Source organism: Balaenoptera acutorostrata, chromosome 5, assembly GCF_949987535.1.
Source record: "Balaenoptera acutorostrata chromosome 5, mBalAcu1.1, whole genome shotgun sequence".
NCBI lineage: Eukaryota > Metazoa > Chordata > Mammalia > Artiodactyla > Balaenopteridae > Balaenoptera > Balaenoptera acutorostrata.
The window spans coordinates 82,772,784-82,798,593 of NC_080068.1; positions in this window are offsets into that span (position 1 = coordinate 82,772,784).

Genomic DNA, 25,810 nt, shown 5'->3' on the forward strand with positions numbered 1-25,810 from the left:
TGTTCAATGTGATGGTTTGATATGCACATATATTTTGGAATAATTAAAAAATCAAGATAATTAACATGTCCATCACCTCACTTAATTAATTTTTGTATGTGGTGAGGATGCTTAAGCTCTACTCTCAGCAACTTTTAAATGTATAATACTATATTATTAACTATAGTCACTATGCTCTACATTAAATCCTCAGAACTTATTCTTCTTAAAGCTGAAAGTTTGTACCCTTTGTCCTATATCTCCCCGTTTTCCCCTTACCCCAGCCTCTGACGACCACCTTTCTATTTTGTTTCTGTGAAATCAACTTTTTCTTTTTTTAAAATTCCACATATAAGTGATGCCTTACAGCATTTGTCTTTCTCTGTCTGGCTTATTTCACTTAGCATAATGCCCTCCATGTTCATCCAGGTTGTCACAAATGGCACGATTTCCTTCCTTTCTATAGCTGAATAATATTCCACTGTGTATTATATCACATATATATATATCACTATATATATCACATATAATATCACATATTCTTTCAAGTTTTCTTCTTCCAGTGTTATTTATTTATTACTGAGGCAACATTGGTTTATAACATTATATAAGTTTCATATATACAACATTATATTTCTAGTTCTGTATACACTACAGCATGTTTACCTACCACCAAAACTTTAGTTTCCATCTGTCACCATACAGTTGACCCCCTACATTTCACTCTACTCCCTGCTCTTTTCCCTCTGGTACCCACTACTCTGGTCTCTGTAGCTACATGTTTGTTTTTGCTTGATTTGGTTTGTTCAATTATTTTGTTTGTTTGTTCATTTGTTTGTTTTATATATTCTACATGTAAGTGAAATCATACTATATTTGTCTTCCTTCATCTGTCTTATTTCACTTAGCATAATACCTTCCAGGTCCGTCCATGTTGTGGCATTTGCACAGAATTTCATCTTTCTGTGGCTGAGGAGGATTCCACTGTATGTACCACAATTTCTTTATTCATTTATCCATCAATGGGCACTTAGGTTGTTTCCATATCTCGGCTCTCGTAAATAATGCTGGGATAAACATGGAGGTGCATATATCTTTTCAAATTAGTGTTTTTGTATTCTTTGAATAAGTATCCAGGAATGGAATTCATGGATCATATGGTAGTTCTATTGTCAATTTTTTGAGAAATCTCCATACTATTTTTCATAGTAGCTGCACCAATTTATATTCTCACCAACAGTGTATGAGGATTTCATTTTCTCCAAATCCTCTCCAGCACCTCTATTTCTTACTTTTTTTATAATAGTCATTCTAACAAGCATGAGCCTTTATCTCATTGTGGTTTTGATTTTCATTTCCCTAATAATTAGTGATGTTGAATGTCTTTTCATGTGCCTGCTAGTCATTTGGAAAAATGTTTATTCAGGCTCTCTGCCCATTTTTAAAATCGGGTTATTTGTTATTGTTGTTGTTGAATTACATGAGCTCTTTACATATTTTGGATATTAACCCTTTATCAGATATATGATTTGCAAATATCTTCTCCCATTCGGTAGGTGGTCTTTTTGTTTTGTTGATGGTTTCCTTCACTGTGCAAGAACTTCTTAGCTTGATGTTATCCTGCTTGGTTATTTTTGCTTTTGTTTCCTTTGCATAAGGAGAATTATCAAGAAAGATATATCTACGACTGATGTCAAGGAATGCACTGCCTGTATTTTCTTCCAGGAGTTTATGGTTTCAGGTCTTACATTCAAGTCTTTAGTCCACTTTGAGTTGATTTTTGTGTATGGTGTGAGAATGTCTAGTTTTATTTTTATTTTTTGCATGTGGCTGTCCAGTTTTCCCAACACCACTTATTGAAGAGACTATCCTTTCTCTGTTATATGTTCTTTGCTCCTTTGTCATAAATTAATTGTCCATATATGTGTGGGTTTATTTCTGGGCTCTCAATTCTGTTCCGTTTATCTATATATCTGTTTTTCTGCCAGTACCATGATGTTTTGATTACTTTAGCATTGTAATATAGTTTGAAATCAGGTTTATTCTTTTTTTCTCAGGATTGCTCTGGCTATTCAGGGTATTTTGTGGTTCTATATACATTTTATAGTTTTTGTTTTATTTCTGTGAAAAATGTCCTTAGGATTTTGATAGGAATTGCACTGAATCTGTAGATTGCTTTAGGTAATATGGACATTTTAACAATGTTAATCATTCCATTTCATGGGCATAGACTATCTTTCAATTTATTTGTGTCTTCTTCAGTTTCTTTCAAATGTGTCTTACAGTTTTCAGTGTACAGGTCTTTCACCTCCTTGGTTAAATTTATTCCTGAGTATTTTTTTTATTCTTATCATGATTGTAAATAGGATAATTTTCTTAATTTCTCTTTCTGCTAGCTCATTGGTAGTGTATAGAAATGCAACATATTTTTGTATATTATTTTATAACCTGCAATTTTACTGTATTCATTTATTATTTCTAATAGTCTTTTGGTGGAGTCTTTAGAGTTTTCAATATATAAAATCATGTCATCCACAAATAGTTAAGTTTTACTTCTTTCTTTCCAACTTGGATGCCTTTTATTTCCTGTTCTTGCTCAAGTGCTATAGCTAGGACTTAAAGTACTATGATGAATAGAAAAGGCAAGAGTGACAACCTTGTCTTGTACCTGATTTTAGGGAAGGCTTTCAGCTTTTCACCACTGAGTATGATGTTAGTTGTGGACATATCATATATAGCCTTTATTATGTTAAGGTACATTCCTTCTATACCTAATTTGTTGAGAGTTTTTATCATGAAAGAATGTTGAATTTTGTCAAATGCTTTTTCTGCATTTATTGAAAGGATCATGTGATTTTTACCCTTTACTCTGTTAATGTAGTATATCATATTGATTTGCATATGTTGGACCATCCTTGCATTACAGTGATAAATCCCACTTGATCATGGTATATAATCTTTTTAATGCACTTTTGAATTCAATTTGCTAGTATTTTGGTGAGGATTTTTACATCTATGTTATTCAGGGATACTGACAGGTAATTTTAATTTCTTATAGTGTCCTTGTCTGGTTTTGTTTTAACAGTAATGCTGGTCTGGTGAAATGAGTTTGGAAGTGTTCCCTCCCCTTTAATTTTTTACAAGAGTTTTAGAATAATTGATGTTAATTATTATTTCTTTAAATAATTAAAAAATCTAATATCAGGAACAGGGAGGAATGACTAGACAGAGCACTGAGGACTTTTAGGTCGATGAAACTAGTCTGTATGATACTATAAATGTGAGTACATATCATTATATATTTGGAAAACCCATAGAGTATACCAAAAGGGAACCCAAATGTAAACTCTGGATTTGGGCTAATAATGAAATGATTTGCCAGTGTAAGTTCATCAATTGTAGCACTCTGATGTAGGATGTTTCTAGTGGGAGGAGGATTTTGCATGTGTGGGGGGAGGGGTATATTGGAATTCTCTGTAATTTCCACTTAATTTAGCTGTGTACCTAAAATTGTTTTTAAAAATAAAGCTTATTTGAAACAAAGCACAGCAATGCTAAAATGGATTTTTTACCCAATATTTGCCATTAATTATCTCTATGTAAATTATGGTCAGGAAACTTATTTTACTTAGGTTTAATTTAGATAGCAGCAGTGAGATGTACCACATTTTTTTGCAGTAGTGTGGACAAAAAGCAAGCTTGATAAACATGACAGTTTGAGCAACAAAGGAGTCCACAATCCACTGCCTAATTACCTAAAATATTACTTGTAACTGTTTTCTATTTGTTGTATTAGTTGTTTGCTTTTGAACCCCTCTTGTTCTGCCTTCTATGATTTTAATTGATCATTTAATTTGATTCCATTTTATCTCATCTCTTATCATACTGATTATATTTATTTAAAAAAAAATTCTAGTGCTTGCCCTAGATCCTAAAATACATACTTGTAACTAATCTGAGTCCTTTAACACATAACGCTATACTACTTCACAGGTAGTGTGGTTACCATAAAAAGTATTCCCAAATTCTCCCTCCCACTCCTTAGTATATTGCTGTCATTCATGTCACTTACTTTACACATTCAATAGATTCCCATTGGCTTCCTAATATTAGTGGCAGAGAATCCTTGGATCAAAAAGTAAGAAGTGTCCTGTGCAGCTGTGGCTGGCTGCTATCAGGTCACTCCTGCACATAGCTTGCTGCTGTAACAACTCAAGGAAAAACGTAGTCAGCAAGGATGTGAGATAGGTTTCAAGAAGTGTACACTTTGGCTCTGGAGCCAGATTGATATAATTTAATTGCCTATTTTACTGTTTTTACTTAAGTAGCATTGGAAAAACATTATTTTATATTTCTGAACTTGTTTCCTCATACACAAAATGAGCATAGTGATAACATATAATTCATGGAAATGTTGTAAAGGCTAAAGGTATATATAGATATATCTATTATATACATAATATATGTATACACAAACATACACATATGTTTCTGTGGATAGTAAATACCAAAAAGTTTTGTTGTTAATATTTGCTATAATAAAATAATTATGTGATAATGAGGGAGTAGGAGAGCCTGGATGGAGGCTGGATTGAAGGTTAGCGCCTTTTCCTAGCCACCGTGGCATGGATCCCTACCTGAACACTGCAAGTGACTTTTATTCTGGGATTCAGAAATGTCTACAGGACTGAGACTGGACCTGCTAAAGCTATTTTAAAAATCAGTAAGATCAGGAGAGGTAGGCAGGACCAGCCCTCCCAGACCCTAGACCGGAGGAACAGGAGAGGAGAGGAGGGTGATTGCCCCACCCACTTGAGCCCAGGAAGCCTGCTGGGCTCCCAGGTGAGGTTCCCTGCCCTCTGAGACCAGGGATGGGGGGCACACCTGGGCCCCTTTGTTCCTTGAGCTGAAGCACCACCCTCCCCAGCCCCCAGGGCCTTTTCCAGCCCTGTGGGTCCTGAACATTGGCCCCACCCACCACCCAAACCTCACCCTTGTTTAGGCCCCGCTCTCCACAGCCAAGGCCTTCCCCCCACCCATTTTATTCCTTTTCCCTCCTCCTCTTTTTTACTATTGTGGTACTGATGTACTTTCTGGTTGTTGATTCATCTATATTTTTATTTTTACATTCTTTATAACTTATCTGTTAGTTTCCTAGTCTAATTTTATTTTTTACTTTGTTATTGTTCTTTTTTTTTTTCTGCTGCCCACATGGCTTGCGGGATCTTGATTGGCGAGCCTGGGGTTGGGCGGAAGCTCCTGCAGTGAGAGCTCTGAGTCTGAACCACTGGACTAACAGAGAACCTCAGATCCCAGGGAATATTCATCGGAGTGAGGTCTCACAGAGTTCCTCATCTCAGCACCAAGACCCAGCTTTACCCAGTAGCCTACAAACTCCAGTGTTGGAAACCTCGCACTAAAAAAAAAAAAAAAAAAGAGAGAGAGAGATGGCAAAAAAATATGTCACAGATGAAGGAGCAAGGTAAAAACCTACAAGACCAAATAAATGAAGAGGAAATAGGCAAGCTACCTGAAAAAGAATTCAGAGTAATGATAGTAAAGGTGCTCCAGAATCTCGGAAAAACAGTGGAAGCACGGATTGAGAAAATACAAGAAATGTTTAAGAAAGACCTAGAAGAACTAAAGAACAAACAAACAGAGATGAACAACACAATAACTGAAATGAAAAATACAGTAGAAGGAATCAATAACAGAATAACGGAGGCAGAAGAATGAATAAGTGAGCTGGAAGACAAAATGGTGGAAATAACTGCTGAGGAGCAGAATAAAGAAAAAAGAATGAAAAGAATTGAAGACAATCTCAGAGACCTCTCTGGGACAAGACTAAATGCACCAACATTTGAATTATAGGGGTCCCAGAAGAAGAAGAGAAAAAGAAAGAGTCTGAGAAAATATATGAAGAGATTATAGTGGAAAACCTCCCTAACATGGGAAAAGAAATAGTCACCCAAGTCCAGGAAGCACAGAGAATCCCATACGGATAAACCCTAGGAAGAACAAACGAAGACACATATTAATCAAACTAACAAAAATTAAATTCAGAGAAAAAATATTAAAAGGAGCAAGGGAAAAACAAAATATAACATACAAAGGAATAGCAAGGAATACAAAGGAATAAGGTTACCAGCTGATTTTTCAGTGGAAACTCTGCAGGCCAGAAGGGAGTGGCAGAATATTCTTAAAGTGATGAAAGAGAAAAACCTACAACCAAGATTACCCAGGAAGGATCTCATTCAGATTCAATGGAGAAGTAAAAAGCTTTTCAGACAAACAAAAGCTAAGAGAATTCAGCTCCACCAAACCAGCTTTACAACAAATGCTAAAGAAACTTCTCTAAGCAGGAAACAGAAGAGAAGAAAAAGACCCACAAAAAAAACCCCAAAACAATTAAGAAAATTGTAATAGGAACATACATATCGATAATAACCTTGAATGTAAGTGGAATAAATGCCCCAACCAAAAGACACAGACTGACTGAATGGATACAAAAACAAGAGCCATATATATGCTGTCTATGAGAGACCCACTTCAGACCTAGGGACACATAGAGACTGAAAGTGAAGGGATGGAAAAAAAATTTTAAATACACAGAAACAAATGACAACAAAAACATGACAACCCAAAACCTATGGGACACAGCAAAAGCAGTTCTAAGAGGGAAGTTTGTAGCAATACAATCTCACCTCATGAAACATAAAAATCTCAAACAATCTAACCCTACAATTAAAACAATTAGAGAAAGAAGAACAAAGAAAACCCAAAGTCAATAGAAGGAAAGAAATCAAAAAGAGCAGAGCAGAAATAAGTGAAATAGAAACAAAGAAAACGATAGCAAAGAGCAATAAAACTAAAAACTGGTTCTTTGAGAAAATAAACAAAATTGATAAACCATTAGCCAGACTCATCAAGAAAAAGAGGGAGCGGACTCAAATCAATAAAATTAGAAATGAAAAAGGAGAAATCACAACTGACACTGCAGAAATACAAAGGATTATAAAAGACTACTACAAACAACTGTAGGCCAATAAAATGGACAGCCACAAAGAAATGGACAAATTCTTGGAAAGGTACAATTTTCCAAGACTGAACCAGGAAGAATTAGAAAATATAAACAAACCTATCACAAGTAATGAAATTGAAACCATAATTAAAAATCTTCCAACAAACAGAAGTCCAGGACCAGATGGCTTCAGAGGCAAATTCTTAGCAAACATTTAGAGAAGAGCTAACACTGATCCTTCTCAAACTCTTCCAAAAATTGCAGAGGGAGAAACACTCCCAAATTCATTCTACAAAGCCGCCATCACCCTGATACCAAAACCAGAAAAAGATATCACAAAAAAAGAAAATTATAGACCGATATCACTGATGAAGATAGATGCAAAAATCCAGAACAAAATACTAGCAAACAGAATCCAACAGCACATTAAAAGGATCATACACCATGATCAAGTGGGATTTATCCCAGGGATGCAAGGATTCTTCAACATATGCAAATCAATCAATGTGATACACCACATTAACAAATTAAGGAATAAAAACCATATGATCTTCTCAAAAGATGCAGAAAAAGTTTTGACAAAATTCAACACCATTTATGATAAAAACTATCCAGAAAATGGGCATAGAGGGAATCTACCTCAACATAATAAAGGCCATATATGACAAACCCACAGCAAGCATCATACTCAATGGTGAAAAACTGAAAGCATTTCCCCTAGGATCAGGAACAAGACAAGGATGTCCACTCTCGCCACTCGTATTCCACATGGTTTTGGAAGTCCTAGCCATGGCAATCAGAGAAGAAAAAGAAATAAAAGGAATACAATTGGAAAAGAGAAATTAAAACTGTCACTCTTTGCCTATGACATGATACTATACATAAAAAATCCTGAAGATACCACCAGAAAACTACTAGAACTAATCAATGAATTTGGTAAGGTTGCAGGATACAAAATTAATGCACAGAAATCTCTGGCATTCCTATACACCAACAATGAAAAATCAGAAACAGAAATTAAAGAAACACTCCCATTTACCATTGCAACAAAAAGAATAAAATACCTAGGAATAAACCTGCCCAAGGAGGCAAAAGACTTGCACTCAGAAAACTATAAAACACTGATGAAAGAAATCAAAGATGAGATAAACAGATGGAGAAATATACCATGTTCTTGGATTGGAAGAATCAATATTGCAAAAATGACTATACTGCCCAAAGCAATCTACAGATTCAATGCAATCCCTATCAAACTATCAATGGCATTCTTCACAGAATTAGAACAAAAAGTCTTACAATTTGTATGGAAACACAAAAGACCCCGAATAGCCAAAGCAATCTTGAGAAAGAAAAACAGACTTGGAGGAATCAGGCTCCCTGACTTCAAACTATACCACAAAGCTACAGTAATCAAGACAGTATCGTACTGGAACAAAAACAGAAATATAGATCAATGGTACAGGATAGAATGCCCAGAGATAAACCCACACACATATTGGCACCTAATTTATGACAAAGGAGGCAAGAACATACAATGGAGAATAGACAGCCTCTTCAATAAGTGGTGCTGGGAAAACTGGACAGCTACATGTAAAAGAATGAAATTAGAACATTACCTAACACCATACACAAAAATAAACTCCAAATGGATTAAAGACTTAAATGTAAGACCAGACACTATAAAACTCTTAGAGGAAAACATAGGAAAATCATTCTTGACATAAACCACAGAAAGATCTTTTTTGACCCACCTTCTAGAGTAACAAATAAAAACAAAAATAAACAAATGGGGCTTAATTAAACTTAAAAGCTTATGCACAGCAAAGGAAGCCATGAACAAGACAAAAAGACAACCCTCAGAATGGGAAAAAATATTTGCGAAAGAAACAGCAGACAAAGGATTAATCTCCAAAATATACAAACAGTTCATGGAGCTCAATATCAAAAAATCAAACAACCCAGTTAAAAAATGGGGGGGAAGACCTAAGTAGACATTTCACCAAAGAAGACATACAGATGGCCAAGAGGCACATGAAAAGATGCTCAACCTCACTAATTATTAGAGAAATGCAAATCAAAACTACAATGCGGTATCACCTCACGCTGGTCAGAATGGCCATTATCAAAAAAGCTAGAAACAATAAATGTTGGAAAAGGTGTGGTGAAAAGGGAACCCTCCTACACTGTTGGTGGAAATGTAAATTGATACAACCACTATGGAAAACAGTATGGAGGTTCCTTAAAAAACTAAAAATAGAACTACCATATGACCCAGCAATCCCACTACTGGGCATATCCCCTGAGAAAACCATAATTCAAAAAGAGACATGTACCACAATGTTCTTTGCAGCACTATTTGCAATAGCCAGGACATGGAACCAACCCTAATGTCCACTGACAGCTGAATGGATAAAGAAGATGTGGAACATATATACAATGGAATATTACTCAGCCATAAAAGGAAATGAAATTGAGTTATTTGTAGTGAGGTGGATGGACCTAGAGTCTGTCATACAGAGTGAAGTAAGTCAGAAAGGGAAAAACAAATACTGTATGCTAACGCATATATATGGAATCGAAAAAAAAAATGGTACTGACGAACCTAGTTTCAGGGCAGGAATAAAGAAGTAGACATAGAGAATGGACTTGATGACATGGGGTGGGGGGGCGAAGCTGGGGCAGAGTGAGAGTAGCATCGACGTATATACACTACCGAATGTAAAATAGTTGGCTGGTGGGAAGCAGCAGCATAGCACAGGGACATTGGCTCGGTGCTTTGCGATGACCTAGAGGGGTGGGATATGGAGGATGGGAGGGAGGCTCAAGAGGGAAGGGTATATGGGGACATGTGTATGCTTATGGCTGATTCACTATGTTGTGCAACAGAAACTAACACAGTATTGTGAAGCAATTATACTCCAATAAAAATGTATTTTAAAATAAATAAATAAACAATTTTGTGATAAAATTAATCAGATTTTAGATTAACAATAAAAAAGCAGACAAAAATTATTGGATGAAATTTTTTAAATTGACCAAGATGTGTGTGGGAGGATAAGTGAATTGGTCTGAGGAAACAACCCTTGTTAAGTTCCTCATATTAAATGAGGAGTACTCAAAAGATCCTATTTATTCCCAAAACTGAAAAATAGATACATATATTTTAAAGAATACCTTGGAATACTGTGAATTAACAATTGATTGGATAAGATGTTCTCTATACCTTCAAAAGTACTAGAGATACAAGCAAAAAGTCTTAATCTATGGAAATAATTTGCAAGTCTTAAAAAAAGGCAATATGACCAAAGATCAAGTAAATCACTATAAAATTGCAAATGTGATACAAATTAATTTTTGTAAATGAGAAAATTTACTTATAGGAAATTTAAAACTTTCTGCAAGGTCATATAATTACTTGGAATACATTTATTTTTTTGTGTGTATATGTACATATATTTCATAAATATATGTGTGTACATATCACATTTTGTCCAAAGGTTTTGAAATCCTTCACATGACAAGTTAAAATACAAAATTTAATTTTCTCAGTTCCTTGAGGACTGTCAAACACAAATCTGTGAATAAATATTTTCTTTCCATTGAGTCAGTATATTTTATGTGCACTATATATTTGCTTGGAGTATTTATCATTAGGAAAGAGTTATTTCAGAATTTCAGGATATAACTTGATGAGGAAGAACCATCACTTTTATGATATTTTATGAAATCTTTATGAACAGGTTGATATCACTGATTTGATAACATTTATTGAAGTTGTAAAGCATAAAGTAACTTCATAAGTTTTGTCTTTTACTCTTGGAAGTAGATATACTACAAATACCTACTGAACTTAGGGCAATGTGATTTATTATTTTTTATATACTTTTATATGATTTTTTAATCTAAAAACATTAGATTAAAGCTCTATGAAACTTTAAGACAAAGAGTAATGAAAATGCAAAAAAAATTAGCACTGGGGATTTTTATGGACTGAAATGTGTGCCCCCAAAATTCAGCCAATAAAGCATTGACTCCCAATGTGACTGTATTTTGAGGTAGGGACTTTAATGAGGTAAATAAAATTAAATTAAACCATAACGTTTGGGGCTGTAGTCTTATAGGACTGGTGCACTTATAGAAAGAGACACCAAAGATCTCTCTTTCTCTCCACAGGCGCAGAGGAAAAGTCACAGGGAGAAGGTGGCTGTCTGCAAGTCTGGAAAGAGAGATCTCACCAGAAAGCAACCCTGCTGGCACTTTGATCTTGGATTTCTAGCCTCCATAACTGTAAGAAAATTAATTTCTGCTGTTTAATCCACCCAATCTCTGGTATATTATTAAGGCAGCCTGATCTGACTAATAAAGGGATAAAAATGATGGGAGGAAATATAGAAGACTGTGGGGAAATCTACAAAGGTAACATCTCAGTCTTAAATTGGTAAATAAGATAGTTCTAAAATGAGGAAAATGATACTAGGAAAATGGAAAGATTAACTTAAGGTTAACTAAGAACTATATCAATTAAGTCTTAACATCAAAGTCTTTAATTAGTTCTTCTATAATGTATATAAATATAGCTAGGGAATAAAACAGGAAGCATACATAATTGCCAGAAATGATACTTAAAATTCAATGGACTATGTTTCTGTAAAGTTTGTTTCACACACCCTAACTTGTGAAAATCCTAAATGAGTGACTCTGCTTCAAGAAGTCTGTGTGTGTGAATGTGGTATGTTCTCTTTTTTCTTTTTTTTAATTAATTAATTTATTTTTGGCTGCATTAGGTGTTCATTGCTGCCCGTGGGCTTTCTCTAGTTGCAGACAGCAGGGGCTACTGTTCGTTGTGGTTCGCAGGCTTCTCATTGTGGTGGCTTCTCTTGTTGCAGAGCATGGTCTAGGTGCATGGGCTTCAGTAGTTGTGGCATGTGGCCTCAGTAGTTGTGGCTCTCGGGCTCTAGAGTGCAGGCTCAGTAGTTGCGGTGCACGGGCTTAGTTGCTCTGCGGCCTGTGGGATCTTCCTGGACCAGGACTCGAACCCATGTCCCCTGCATTGGCAGGCAGATTCTTAACCACTGCACCACCAGGGAAGTCCCAAATGTGGTATGTTCTATACTTTTATGGCCAGGATAATTTTTTAACTTTATAATTCATTTTTTAACAGAAAACAAATATACCTTTAGTTTTATGTACTTGACTCTGTAAACAAATCTAATGCATAAAATTAGTATTTAGGAGCATTCTGATATCGCTCAGTAATTGGCAAACACATTCATTTTAAATGTAAATAAGATGGTCAAAATATTCATAATATATATCATAGGCATTTTCAAGCTAATTATACCATAGATCCCTTATTATTAGCACTCAAGAGAATTTATATGTATCAGAATGTAAATAAAAAATGTTTGTGAAAGTACTGAAAGTACTTCAGTGTTACATTTTGTAGTTAAAGTACAAATCATTCAGGGAGTTATTCTAATGGTTTATTTTTTCATGGGAAATAAAATAAACACGATACCATATGTCTTAGTGTGATTAATTAGACTAGGTCATATTAATGTAGGCTTTGAGAGGAAAGAGGGGCTTACATATACACATGGAGGAATCTGAATGGTACTGTCCTTAATACTGAATCACATTGTTTGCTAGAGTCTTATTGTTTCTCCAATTTGGGATTATAGGCAGCCACTCTCTAACTCTACCTAAAACACTTTGGTTTTATTTTTATTTTAGTTTTTTAAAATTTCAGTATGACTATAATGTTCTACTAAAAAAAATTTAAAACGACTTATATTTCAATATCAATTTAGTTAAATTATTGTAACTTTTAAAAAGTGTTATCATGTTTCTGTTTCTTTTACAGACTCTGAAATGTTGTCCTAGTTCTTTCTCCCCATCCTAGTAACATGTCTGGCTCTCACAAAAGATAAGAATTTTACCATACCCGTCCACAGAACCCTTCCCACTTTAAATTTTTATTGTGAGAATCTAAAAAGGACACTTCATAACTTTTTTAGACATTAGATTCTCACACTAGGGTTCAGAAAAACAAGGTATTTATTATCATCTGCAACATGTAATGTCACATATGTGGAAATATTATATAGTCTTTGAGCAGCTTAAATCTAGAACATGACACATTTTTGTCTAATATAAATCTATGTAATAACAAGACTGATGAAAATAAGATATTCTATGAATAATGATGTGTTTTCAAAATTTTCAGAATACCTGTATGGTTAATCTTAGGCGGTTTATATGGGGGAGTGGAAGGAGGAAAAGAAATGAGTATCTATGTTTAATCATGTACTGATGATGTCAGGATGAAATGATTGGAACTTATTCAGTAGACTACAGTAATCCATTTTGAGTTATTAAACAGGCAAGTAGGAAGACAAAAAATATTTTGGGAAGAATAATATTGCCACAATATACATTATGGAGAAACTTTAAAAGTGGAGTCATTACAGCCCAGTGAATTGTTCTATTACAGAAATGTATAAAGACAGCATGAATCAATGCAAAAGAAAAGGTATAAAGTTTTGTTGCATGAATAGATATAAGCAGGAGAGAGAGAAGTATAAAATGAATTTGGGATTTTGATTTAAAGAAGTGGAAGTATGTAATGCATTTAACAAAGTGAGAAATTAGATATATAGGGGAAATTCATGAATTCTCCTTTAGGTGTGTTCATGAAATGGAAGTGGAATATTCAGTAGGTAATAAACATATAGGACTTACTACATGTACACATATTTCTAAGCAGCTTACAGATATTTACTCATTCAATATCAAATAATATATTTTAGAATATGTAAATAATACTTTAGGCAATTGTCAGTATCTGGTTTAGAACTGCAAACTTTCCTACATGATCATCAGTATTTATCGTTGTTGCAGATCCACAGGTGCGTGGATGTGTATGGATGTGTGGGTGGGAGGTTTTGTAAAATCTCCTCTGACTCAATTTGTTCTTTGTAAAATTTGAACTAAGGTCGGCGCTAATAATAAGAGAATGGCACTACTGGAGAAATAAAGAGAAAGGAAAAGGTATGGAATAGTCATTTAGAAAAGTGGAAGAATGAGCGAGGGAAATATGATTTTTCCAGGCACTATTAAGGACCACTTGAGGTTTTTGATACTGACATTAAAGTGAGAGTAGTTAGCACTGTTTTATTTTGGTTTTTTGTTTTTTTGTCCTCAGATGCTTTCAGTTCTGGAGATACTGGCCTGCAATATGTTTACTCTTGGCTTTAACTAGGTTATTGCTTTAATCAAGCAAGTATATCAACAAGATAGAGGGGAGCAAAGATATTGATGGTGTGTGCATATGTGATAATTTATCCAAACATTTACTTGTTTATTTTCTTTTAGGTGGCTTTATTAGTAGGGTTTATCCAGAGAAACAAAACCAATAGGGTGTGTGTATGTTTACATATCTATGTATCTATATCTATCTGTATTTCCATATCTCTATCATCCATCTATCTATCTATCTATCTATTGAGATACAGAGACAGAGAGATAGAGAGAAAGGAAAGGAAAGCACTTTATTTATTTTAAGAAATTGCTTCATGTGCTTGTGGGGGCTGGTACATCTGAAAGCTGCAGGGCAGTTCTGCAGGCTGAAGACCCAAGGAGGAGGTGATATGTCAGTGCAGTCTTGGGTGATTGTAGTTTGGAACATAATTTCTTCTTTTTCCAGGCCTTTTCTCTTAAGGCCTTCAGCTGAATGTGAGACCCACCCACATTATATAGGGTAATCTACTTGTTCAAAGTCTACTGATTTAAATGTTAACTACATCTAAAAAATACCTTCACAGCAACATCTAGACTGGGGTTTGACCAAAAACTGGGTACCATAGTCTAGTCAAGTTGACACATAAAATTAACCAGCATAGTGGTTTATAATTTACATGCCATCACAAACATTGCAAAGTACTATCTTTTTGGGGTATGATACAAATATCTATAGGATATTTTAGGGTATGATATAAGTATTTATGTTATAATAGTATATTACTATATTATTATATTTTTACAATTTTTCTCTAAAGTGGAATTTGCTGGGAAAAGGTGTTTTTATGTGTTAAATATGAAATATATTATCTTCCAAAAATGCTACATTTAATGTACACTCTGAGTCTATGAAATTGCAAGATATATTTAAGGATTTTTCAGTAATTCTCTGTGACTACCAACCATAAAAAATATGATTTCATTTATTCACTGTTCAATCCAATGTATAATTACTGAGTTCCTTCTATTCTTCAGGCATTAGGGAAGTAATCATACAATTAAGTAATTGCCCTCAAGGAGCTTAAATCTAGTGGGGGAAATACAGACAATCAGATAATTATAAATGATGTGGAAAGTGCTATCATAGATGTCTGCACAGAATATTCAGCAGCATGCAGTAAGTGCCTTCTCACTTCTCTTAGAGTTTGGGAGGGAGGGACATCTGGGTTAAAGACTTAAAAACTAGCAGAGAGCCATAAAAAAGAAAGGGATGACATTTCAAAAACAAAACCCTGTATGAGCAAAGACTCAGAGGTTAGGAATTATATTGTGTCTCTGGGGACTCTATACAGTTTCACACTGTTTGAGCATGAAGTGTGAAGTCAGTCATGACAGAAAATGGGGCTGTGGAGCTAAGCAGTAGTCAGATCATGGATGACCTTGAAAGCTATTTTAATGAGCTTGCATTTTATGTGCTAGATGATGAGAGGATTTTACAGGGTGTTGAGCAGGACATGAAAATGATCATATTCACATTGCTGATGCATCGTGTGGAGAAAGGGTTTAAGCAGTGCAAGGGTGCAAGTGTGATGACAGAGTAACTGGGGGAACTGAAGTAAGATGTAGGTTTGAAATAGTTAGCAATGGCCAGACAAATGGGAACCTTATTTGAGTAACGAATTTCAACTTTATCCTACCTAAAAGGCAGGAATTCAGGCAGAGGATTAATATAATTAGATTTTAGAAAGATCACTTTCAATGATATAAAGGATGGATGGGAGTAGTAGGGATACTAGTTTGATGAAATTTAGTTAATATTTGCCAGACAAAAGATTACTGTCTGTAAAATTTTAAGGTATTCTATTAATTAGTGAGAAAAAGCTAAGTAATTCAAAATAAAAAGAGCACAGTGTGCTTTCCTATATTTTCCCAATTTTCTAAAATCCGTGTTTTCCATTTTTTAATGTAATGGGTTGTGATGAAGTCCAGAAAATAGTATTCATATCTTTCAGGTTATGAAGCAATTGGGTATTACAAGAACCAGTAGTGAAAGAGTAAACTGTTAACTTTATTACTGATGAAGATAAAGGTATCTAGGTAAGGTGGTATTTAACCCAAGTCTCTGCATTAGAGGAAGGCCCATTAGGAGGAGTGAACAGTAGATACTGAGCATCAATTTACCTTATCCCCCAATTCCTGAGCCATGTCACTTCTTTGGAAGGTTAAGGGGAAAGAGGGGGGCAAGAGTCATTCCCAGCTCTTTTTTCCCCTCTTAACCTACTGGATATAATCACAAGTCAATGACTGACCAGTAGAGTAGTTATGGTTACCACGTATCAGGATGATAAGTCTCTAACCTCACGAGACAATTCTCTAAATACCAATGACTGCTCCTTTGGTTCTCTCCCTTAGACCATTCGTCAGTAGAGTAGTTTAAGCTTATACTCTCAGAAGTCTCTGAAATGGGTCAGATTTGTCTTTAGTGAGTTTCTTTCGGGGTCATTCTGTTCACAAGCCTGAAAATTCATTTATCATTCAGTTTCCTATTACAAATTTTGTTCAGCCACATTGTTTAATATAAACTGAGATTCTGTAATAAGAGGAAATAAAATCATAAGAGAATTCTATTATTTAAACACTAGCTACTCCAATAATAAAATGTCAGCCACATTGAGATGCCCCCAATTTTAATAAAACCTTTTGCTATTTTCAAATTCCAAAGATAAATTGAACATTAAAGGTTTAAATTTTCTTGAAAAAGTTAAATTCAGAAAGTCAGAAAGAAAGAAATTTTAAAGTCAAATTTTATTATTTTAAACTTAAAAGTCTAAAATCCAAAATCATTGCTACATATTTTTCCAAAATCCATCCTCCTCACTATTTTTTTTTTTTTTTTCATTTTGGACAAAGTCAGTAGGAGAGTTCTCAATGCACGTGTGGGGTTTGGATTTTTTAGAAGCCGAGCTGTCTTTTATTGGAATGGCTGTGGTAATTTCTGGGTCTCAGAAGTTGTATTAATTTAACGTCAAATTTTTCTTTAGCTTTATTTTGAAAGAATTGAACGAGTTAAGAAGATGTGCAAGAATATACCAGCACTGAGCTTATATTTCCAAATTAGGAAAATATATATTCTAAGCCCTCAGGCTAATTATCTCAAGTTTAATTAACAATTCTGTTCCCAGAAATCTAGTTGTAGTTTTGTAAACACATACACACACCCACCATAGTATAAAACAACTGGTACTGAGTGAAGGTGGAGAAACCTTTGTATTTACCTTATTAGAATGCTAGTTGGCCTTTGCCAGTTGTCAGAAATTCATCACTTATGAACCTAAACTGACCTGGGTACTATACATTCTTAGGGGGCAACAATCCATATATCTACTCTTTCAGAGTAAAAACTGAGACATTTGAGAAGTTGCTGACTTCTCACAAAGTTCAGAATTTAGGGTGACTGGACTCATATTCCATGCCTTACTTGCCTATCCATTATATCCAATTATACTCCACTACCCCATCAATAATGAATTGGGTATAAAGTCTGAACATTAAAAGAAAAAAACTAAACAAACAAACAAAACTTCTTTCTTTAATGAGAAGGCATTCCTGGGTTGTGTGCTGCAGTGTTTCTACTGACTGTTATTACAGAATTGCTTAGGTCTGAGAAACCTGCCTCTTACCGAAGGATCTTTCCTCATATGCAGTGAATCCCTGCAGAGCCAGATTTAGTCCTTGTGGCACCAGATGCCTCCAGAGCATGTGTTCAAGCGACAGGAATCCAAGCTTAGTCAGCTCTTCTGCAGTTCCATTTGGGAACAAAATAAGTGCTAATTACATTATTAAGTTATAATAAGTAACGTCTTTCCCTAAGTATGATTTTCATTCATTCATATATCCACTCATTTATTTATTTAGTTTTTTTCTGTGAATATATGTGGTTTCCTCACTTATTCTTCCTTTTTCCTTTCCTCCCAAAGAAGACCTGAAGGTTAGAGCAATTTTTCTCAGATACCACTAACTGGTAGAGAGAATAGGTGGGATGTTCAGCAGAGAGAAAATTTTCTGAGATCCTAATGAACTGTAAGAGAGTGAGACTCATTAGTTACCTTACCAAGTAAAAGGGAAGGTGAGCAGATGTCATCCTATTTGGTGAAGCTTACTAAGATGCGTTAGAGTTATTCACGGTGCAGTTCGGCATAGGGGTCTATGTATATTTATTGCTATCTGGAAGCTCCATGTCTCTACTCCCTCCTCCCAAACTAGTTTTGGCTCTAGAGTTATAAAGTTATAACTTGGTAGATTTATTTAGGAACTTTTGATAACCTTTAATAGCTTTAAATAGCTAAGAAAAAAAGGATCCTTCTCCATTTCCACTATCCTTCATATTATTATCAGAGAAATCCTCCTTCATCAGTCAGCCTGCTCACTCACATAGTGGGTTTCTACTCTTCCCTAATGTGAAGAGCCAACTTGGCACTCAGGCTTGGTGTATTATACCTGCTATGCTCTTTTCTTCACCTCTTTTCTTTCTTGTTAATTCCCATCCAATTCCCATAGTTAATCATTTCAAATAACAGAGTCATGGCCATAATGGAGATAACCTGCCCAACGAAATTGGGTATACAGTACAAATTTTTAATATAAAATCTGTGTACCCTAAAAACATATATTTTTTAATCATTTTTATTGTAAAATAAAACTCATGTATACATAAATCATCATAAACAAATGAATTGCTTAATGATTGATTGTAAGACTAACTAACCCCCATATAGTTTTACACCCAGGTCAAGAAATGTAACTTTGCCACCCACCCTAGAAGTTCATCATGTGTCCCATCCCAATTTCAAATTCCGTTTCCCTGGGCTTCCTTGGTGGCGCAGTGGTTGAGAATCTGCCTGCTAATGCAGGGGACACGGGTTCGAGCCCTGGTCTGGGAAGATCCCACATGCCACAGAGCAGCTAGGCCCGTGAGCCACAATTACTGAGCCTGTGCGTCTGGAGCCTGTGCTCCGCAACAAGAGAGGCCGCGAAAGTGAGAGGCCCGCGCACAGCGATGAAGAGTGGCCCCCGCTTGCCACAACTAGAGAAAGCCCTCGCACAGAAACGAAGATCCAACACAACCATAAATAAATAAATAAATAAATAAATAAATAAATAAATTTAAAGATTAAACAGACCAACAAAATTAAAAAAAAAAAAGTTCCGTTTCCCTCAAAAGCAGTCATTATCCTGACTTTTATGGTAAACTCTTAAATTTTTTTTTACAGTTTTATCACTAAAAATACATTCCTAGACATGATAGTCTTGCCTATTTTTTTTAAAGTGGTGGTATATTTTGAAATTTTTTTATAAGTACCCTCTTCACTACTTTGATTTTCTTATATTTTATCTGTTGGTGTTCCAACGGTATTGCTGTTTTGGTATCGCTGACTGCATATGGGTAGCTGGATCCAGAGGCTTAACCAGAGTCTTGTTTGATCCCTTTGTCAAGACTATAGACAGAAGTGTCTTCTTGCAGTAGTAGAAGGTACACGATATCTAATTGCCTTAGAGATGCTGTTGGTATTCAACGCCTGGTATATCCAACAATTCATTAGGTGTTTGCAAAAATGGTGATACTAAGTCAATCACCTTTTTCTTATTTATTAGTTAAAATACTTTTTATAAAGAGATAAACACCTTACATCAACTAGTATTTGGTTATTCAGTGACACAGTTAGTATAGGAAAAATGGGCTAAGTATTTGCAATTTCCTCATGTTTACTGGTTTTCAAAATAATGAATGGATTCCCTGTCATCCTCCAAAGTGGACCAATAAGCTTTTTTTTTTAAATTAATTTTCAATTCACAAATTCAAATGAATGTAATGAGTTTCAAGCAATGGAAATTATTGCTCTGTTTGAAGCTTATAATTTCAAGTTAGTGGAAGATTCTTTGAGTTGGCACCTTTGGTTTGTTATTGTTGCTGTTTTGTTTGACATTACCCTAGTTGACTGATATGACCCTACTTCACTTTGATAGCCTCCTCAGTATTTGGTATGATTAAGATATTCCTGATTATTATATACATTTTCTGCTCCAGACTTGGATCAACATTTCTTCAAGGGGTGCTGGTTTCTTTTCATGGGTAATGGAATTTCAAACTACAATCTCAGCTCTAGAGATTCCTATTAGCTTCTGAGTTTGTCATTGTTTCTCAGCCTGATCATACTGATACTTCCAATTTAAATTTAGGCCTAGCTTTTAAAATTTAACATTTTGTTTTAAATCTACATTTTTTTTTCCATTCTGAGAACTCTTGTCCTAAATGACATAATGGATAAAACATTCGTCATTTTTTTCCATAAAATGGATATAGTATCACTTAGTTGTCTTTAACTTCATTCAAAACAATTTTGTTAGATTGCATGTGACAGCTGTCATATCAGAGTGCATTTTAAAAAGACATCAAAATTGGTGAATTTTTGTGTAGCCATTTTAATGTTGAAGATGGAAGAAAAAAAGCAACATTTTTGGCATACTATGCTTTATTATTTCAAGAAAGGTAAAAACACAACCGAAATGCAAAAAAAGATTTGTGCAGCATATGGAGAAAGTGCTGTGACTGATTGAACGTGTCAAAAGTGGTTTGCCAAGCTTTGTGCTGGAGATTTCTCTCTGGACAATGCTCCATGGTTGGGTAGAGCAGTTGAAGTTGATAGCGATCAAATCAAGACATTAATTGAGAACGATCAACATTACACCACATGGGAGATAGCTGACATACTCAAAATATCCAAATGAAGAACTGAAAATCATTTGCACCAGCTTGGTTATGTTCATCGCTTTGATGTTTGGGTTCCACATAAGTTAAGTGAAAAAAACCTTCTTGACCATATTTCCACACACGGTTCTCTACTTAAATGTAATGAAAATGTCCATTTTTAAAACAAATTGTGACGGGCAATGAAAAGTGAATACTGTACAATAATGTGGAATGGAAGAGATTGTGGGGCAAGAAAAATGAACCACCATCAACCACACCAAAGGCCTGTCTTCATCCAAAGAAGGTGATGTTGTGTATATGGTGGGATTGGAAGGGAGCCCTCTATTATGAGCTCCTTCTGGAAAACCAAATGATTATTTCCAACAAGTACTGTTCCCAATTAGACCAACTGAAAGCAGCACTCAACAAAAAGCATCCAGAATTTGTCAACAGAAAACGCATAATCTTCCATCAGGATAATGCAAGACAGCATGTTTCTTTGATGACCAGGCAAAAAAACTGTTACAGCTTGGCTGGGAAGTTCTGATTCATCCACCATATTCACTAGACACTGCACCTTCAGATTTCCATTTATTTAGGTCTTTACAAAATTCTCTTAATGGAAAAAATTTCAATTCCCTGGAAGACTGTAAAAGGTACCTGGAACAGTTCTTTGCTCAAAAAGACTGAAAGTTTTGGGACGATGGAATTATGAAGCTGTCTGAAAAATGTCAGAAGGTAGTGGAACAAAAGGGTGAATATGTTACTCAATTAAGTTCCTGGAGAAAATGAAAAATGTGTTTTTTATTTTTACTTAAAAACTGAAGGCGCTTTTGGGCCAACCCAATACTTCAACTATGAAATTTAAGGGGAAATAATTCAATCTATAATAATCTTTTTTGAAATTGAAGTATAGTTGATTTACAATATTATATTAGTTTCAGGTGTACAGCATAGTGATTCAGTATTTTTATAGTTTATACCACATTACAATTTATTATAAGATAATAGCTATAATTCCTTGTGCTGATACTTTTCTATTGTTGAATTATATTTGAATTGGTTTTCCTAAACTTTTAGAAGAAAGTGTGGTTCAGGTACTTTTTCTACCTTCACAGACATTCTTCTTAAGCTTGTGTAGTGAACAAATGCATGGTGACTTGAGTTTTAAGACTTCCTGGCTCTATCATCTCCTTCACTTTTATGTGGATTTTTACTTTCTAATATCAGTTTTCTACTAAATTTTGAGTTCAACTCTTAGCACTTTCTCCTCAATGTGGGGCCTATCCTGGAAAGAAGTTCTGTATGTTCAGGTTCAAGAGTTTATAGATGGCTACTCTAATCCTTTACAGGTCTTGCCATGGACCCTTTGCACTCACCCTTCTGGATTAGGCACAGCATCTCTCCATTTCAGCTGCTGTTCTGACGTCGTCTCACCAGGATCTCTACTGAGTACCTACTGATTATTTTGAAGCTCTTGTTTCTCAGGTCCATCAGATACCTTGTTGCTACCTTTGCTTTCTCCTGCACAGAAGCTGATACCATGCAGGTGTTTTTTTTCTGTGACTTGTATTTTTGAGTTCGTAAAGATACATTTTCACCTGGTTTAGTTTTAAGAGTGGTTCATGAGTTGCTTTTTTTTTTCTTTTTTTTAAATTCTACTATCTATTTCCTCTACTTGTTTTTATGTAGGGATTTGTAGACTCAAAAATGATGCCACCGTTGCTCTTTTCCCAGGATCGACACTACAGCAGGGAAATAAGCTTTATTTAAACTAATGTAACTACTCATTCCAATAATTATTTCCCCTTTTTTTCCTTCCTTAATTCTAACCACCCCCTCATTTGCCATTTCTACTTCCTGAGGCTGTTTAGGAAATGTGGCCTCAGTGGAACACCAGAGCATAAAGGAGTGAATTATCACCTCTTGAATTGTAAAATAGTGTTTCAAAATTTCTAAAAATCATAATAATTTGAAAAAAAGATTTTTATCTCCCAGAGTATATTTACATTCTAAATGTCAAAGTTATTTCAAAACAAAGACTAGATTTTGGAGAAACATTTCCTGATTTACAGGTTAGATTTTCTATCCTAGACTTGGTTTTGTGACTGGGCTGGAAGATTTTTTCACTGGGCTGGAAGTGTCATCAGAAGAAATAATAGAATTTAATAGTGTTGGAAATATCTGGGAAGGGACTTTGATCTAGAGTGTATATTTTAGGAAATGAATGTGTAGAGATGACTTCTGTCCTAATCCTTTCACAGAACCCCAGTAGAGAGTAGCTCAACAGAGGTGTCCTTTGCCAACACGGAGCAATAGTAGAAGAGAACTGGCTTTGTCAGTGCCAGGGGCATTGAGAGAGAGCCCTAAAGCACTTTCTGTAGAATGCACTGGAAGAGCAGCAGCTTGCCCTGTGGCTGGAGAGGGCACATCCATTTATCAAGTCAGAGGCAAGCCTCCAGAAATCTTTCAGAAGTGATAAGAGGCCACAGAAGCAATAACCTATTTGTCCTGTGCCAGCAGAGATAAGATGGGCTTTACCCTTTGTGGAAGATGGCAGAGAAGAGGAGGAAAAAGCCAGGATTCATGCAGTTTTAGAACATGTCAGACCTCTGCAGATGTCAGTGGGTCACCAAATACAGACCCCCAAGTTTATTCACCCCAAGGAGAAGAATAGCCGAGGGTGAGGTCTGGAGTGATTTTGAAAACACTGAAGTGAACATTTATTTTGTTACTATTACATGGACTAAATGCTTAAAATAATATTTGAGTTATTGATAAAACAAGATTTTTTGTTTTAATTACATAGTCCAAAGGCGATATTTGATGCTTGTGTTCTCTGGTGTTCTGCTGAGACCAGTTTCCCCAAATAGCTCTACATGGTTGAAATGGCAGGTGGGGGATGGGAAAAGTTAAAGAAAGGAAAAAAGGGAAGAACTTTTGAAATTAATAAAAATACTAGTTCAAATCAATGCTTGTGACTTGAAAATACCACCTCTCTATATCAAGTATTTTAGATACTAATTTTCAAATAATTGATATAAAGTGCTGTCTCTTAGCAGTTGTCTTCAATGTATGGACAATGAAATCTGAACTATCTGGGACCTCCAGAGAATGAATAATGTAAAACATTTAAATTTTTCTAATAACTTAGTTTTACTTCTTAAACACCAAGAGTTTGACAGTATTAGTAATTTCTACCTTGGACTCCTTCCAATATGTATTACAGATTTTCTACACTAATAAATAGTATAAAATAGTGTAGAAATAGAATTGAAACTTCTCTTTAAGATATATGATCTCAAATATTCAAACTAATTATTTTGTAACCCTTGTTTTCTGACCCTAAGCAGCAGCATCCATAACTTAAAAGTTAGGGGGTCCTGTGACACACAGCTCAGTGTCCCTAGGATCATTTCTACTCCACAGTTTCTTAGCCTCTGTGAAGGAAACTCTAAGGGGACTGTCTTGTAGCAGGCAGGAGAGGATTGGAATAAGAGTAATTACTTACCTAACAAAAAAGATAAATTTGGCAAATCAGATTCACAAGAATCAGAAATCTTATCCAGTAACTAGTATTACTAATAACTTCAAATATGCAAGCTATCAAAAGGCACAAGAAACACAAGGAGAGGACAGGCATATCGAGGTTGTCTCCCCAGATCCTTCCTTTGCTACATTAGATATGCACTCTGGCACAGAATGGTTGAGTCTCTAAGTGAAGAATGTGAAATATTACCTGACACATCTTGGAGCATTTAATTTATAAAACCTTTCCATTTTATGCACCAGCCTATGTGTAATTTTCCATAAATCTATAAACTCTGAGTTTATTTACCAAAAGCAAGAGAATTACATAGGTAAGAATCTTTCTCTTAGCAAATATCATTAGTCTACAACCAGGAAGGTCATTTAGTAGTGTATTTACAAGGAGATTAAACTATGTCATATGATTTTCCCCAGAAGAACCCCCCTCCCAATAAACAGGGTAAATGTATTACAGGAGAGTTTCTTTAAGTTCTGCCACCCCAATTACCCATAGAGATAAATAGCCCCTTACACAGACTTTTACTTATTCCTAGCATTTAATACCAAGTGTGTATTCATGTCTCTGTAGAAAGGACCTTTATATTGGAAAGAGTCTTCAAGACAACTCCCCCAACACACACACACATGCACACACACTCTACCACTAATACCACCACTACATAGCATTATTTCATAGAACCCTGGAATCTCCATTCTACTTAGATTTCATCTTTTTATCTCTCTTTAACAGCTATATTGCTGAAGAACTCCATTTATCCCGACATGCCTCAGAAATAATTCTATATAAACCCTCTTTTTAGATTGCTGAAATGCCTCCAGGCTCAGTCCTAGCATCCTTCCTTGTGGTTTCTCATCCAGGCCATTGCCTGGATTAATATTAATTAATTGTATTACATTAATGTATTATTACATTAATATGTAACTGAAACACCCATTTATATAACTCCTTCTTGAGCTTCAGACTGTTATATCAAGTACCTCCACTTGAGGATCTGATATGTGTCAGACTTAACATATTAAACACACACACACACACTTCCCAAATTTCTTCCTTGTTATTTTGCAAATATTTCCCATTTTGGTTAAACCACCATTCATCTCTTTTGTTGTTAGCATTAAAAATGCCAAAATTATAAATGATTCTTTCTTTGCTCATTCTTCACATTTAATTCACAAGCAAGTCTGGTCCATTCCCACCCCTCAACTGCCAGCAATACCATCTGTCAATCTTCACTGCTAATAACTTAGAGCAAGACACAAATTTACCCTTAACT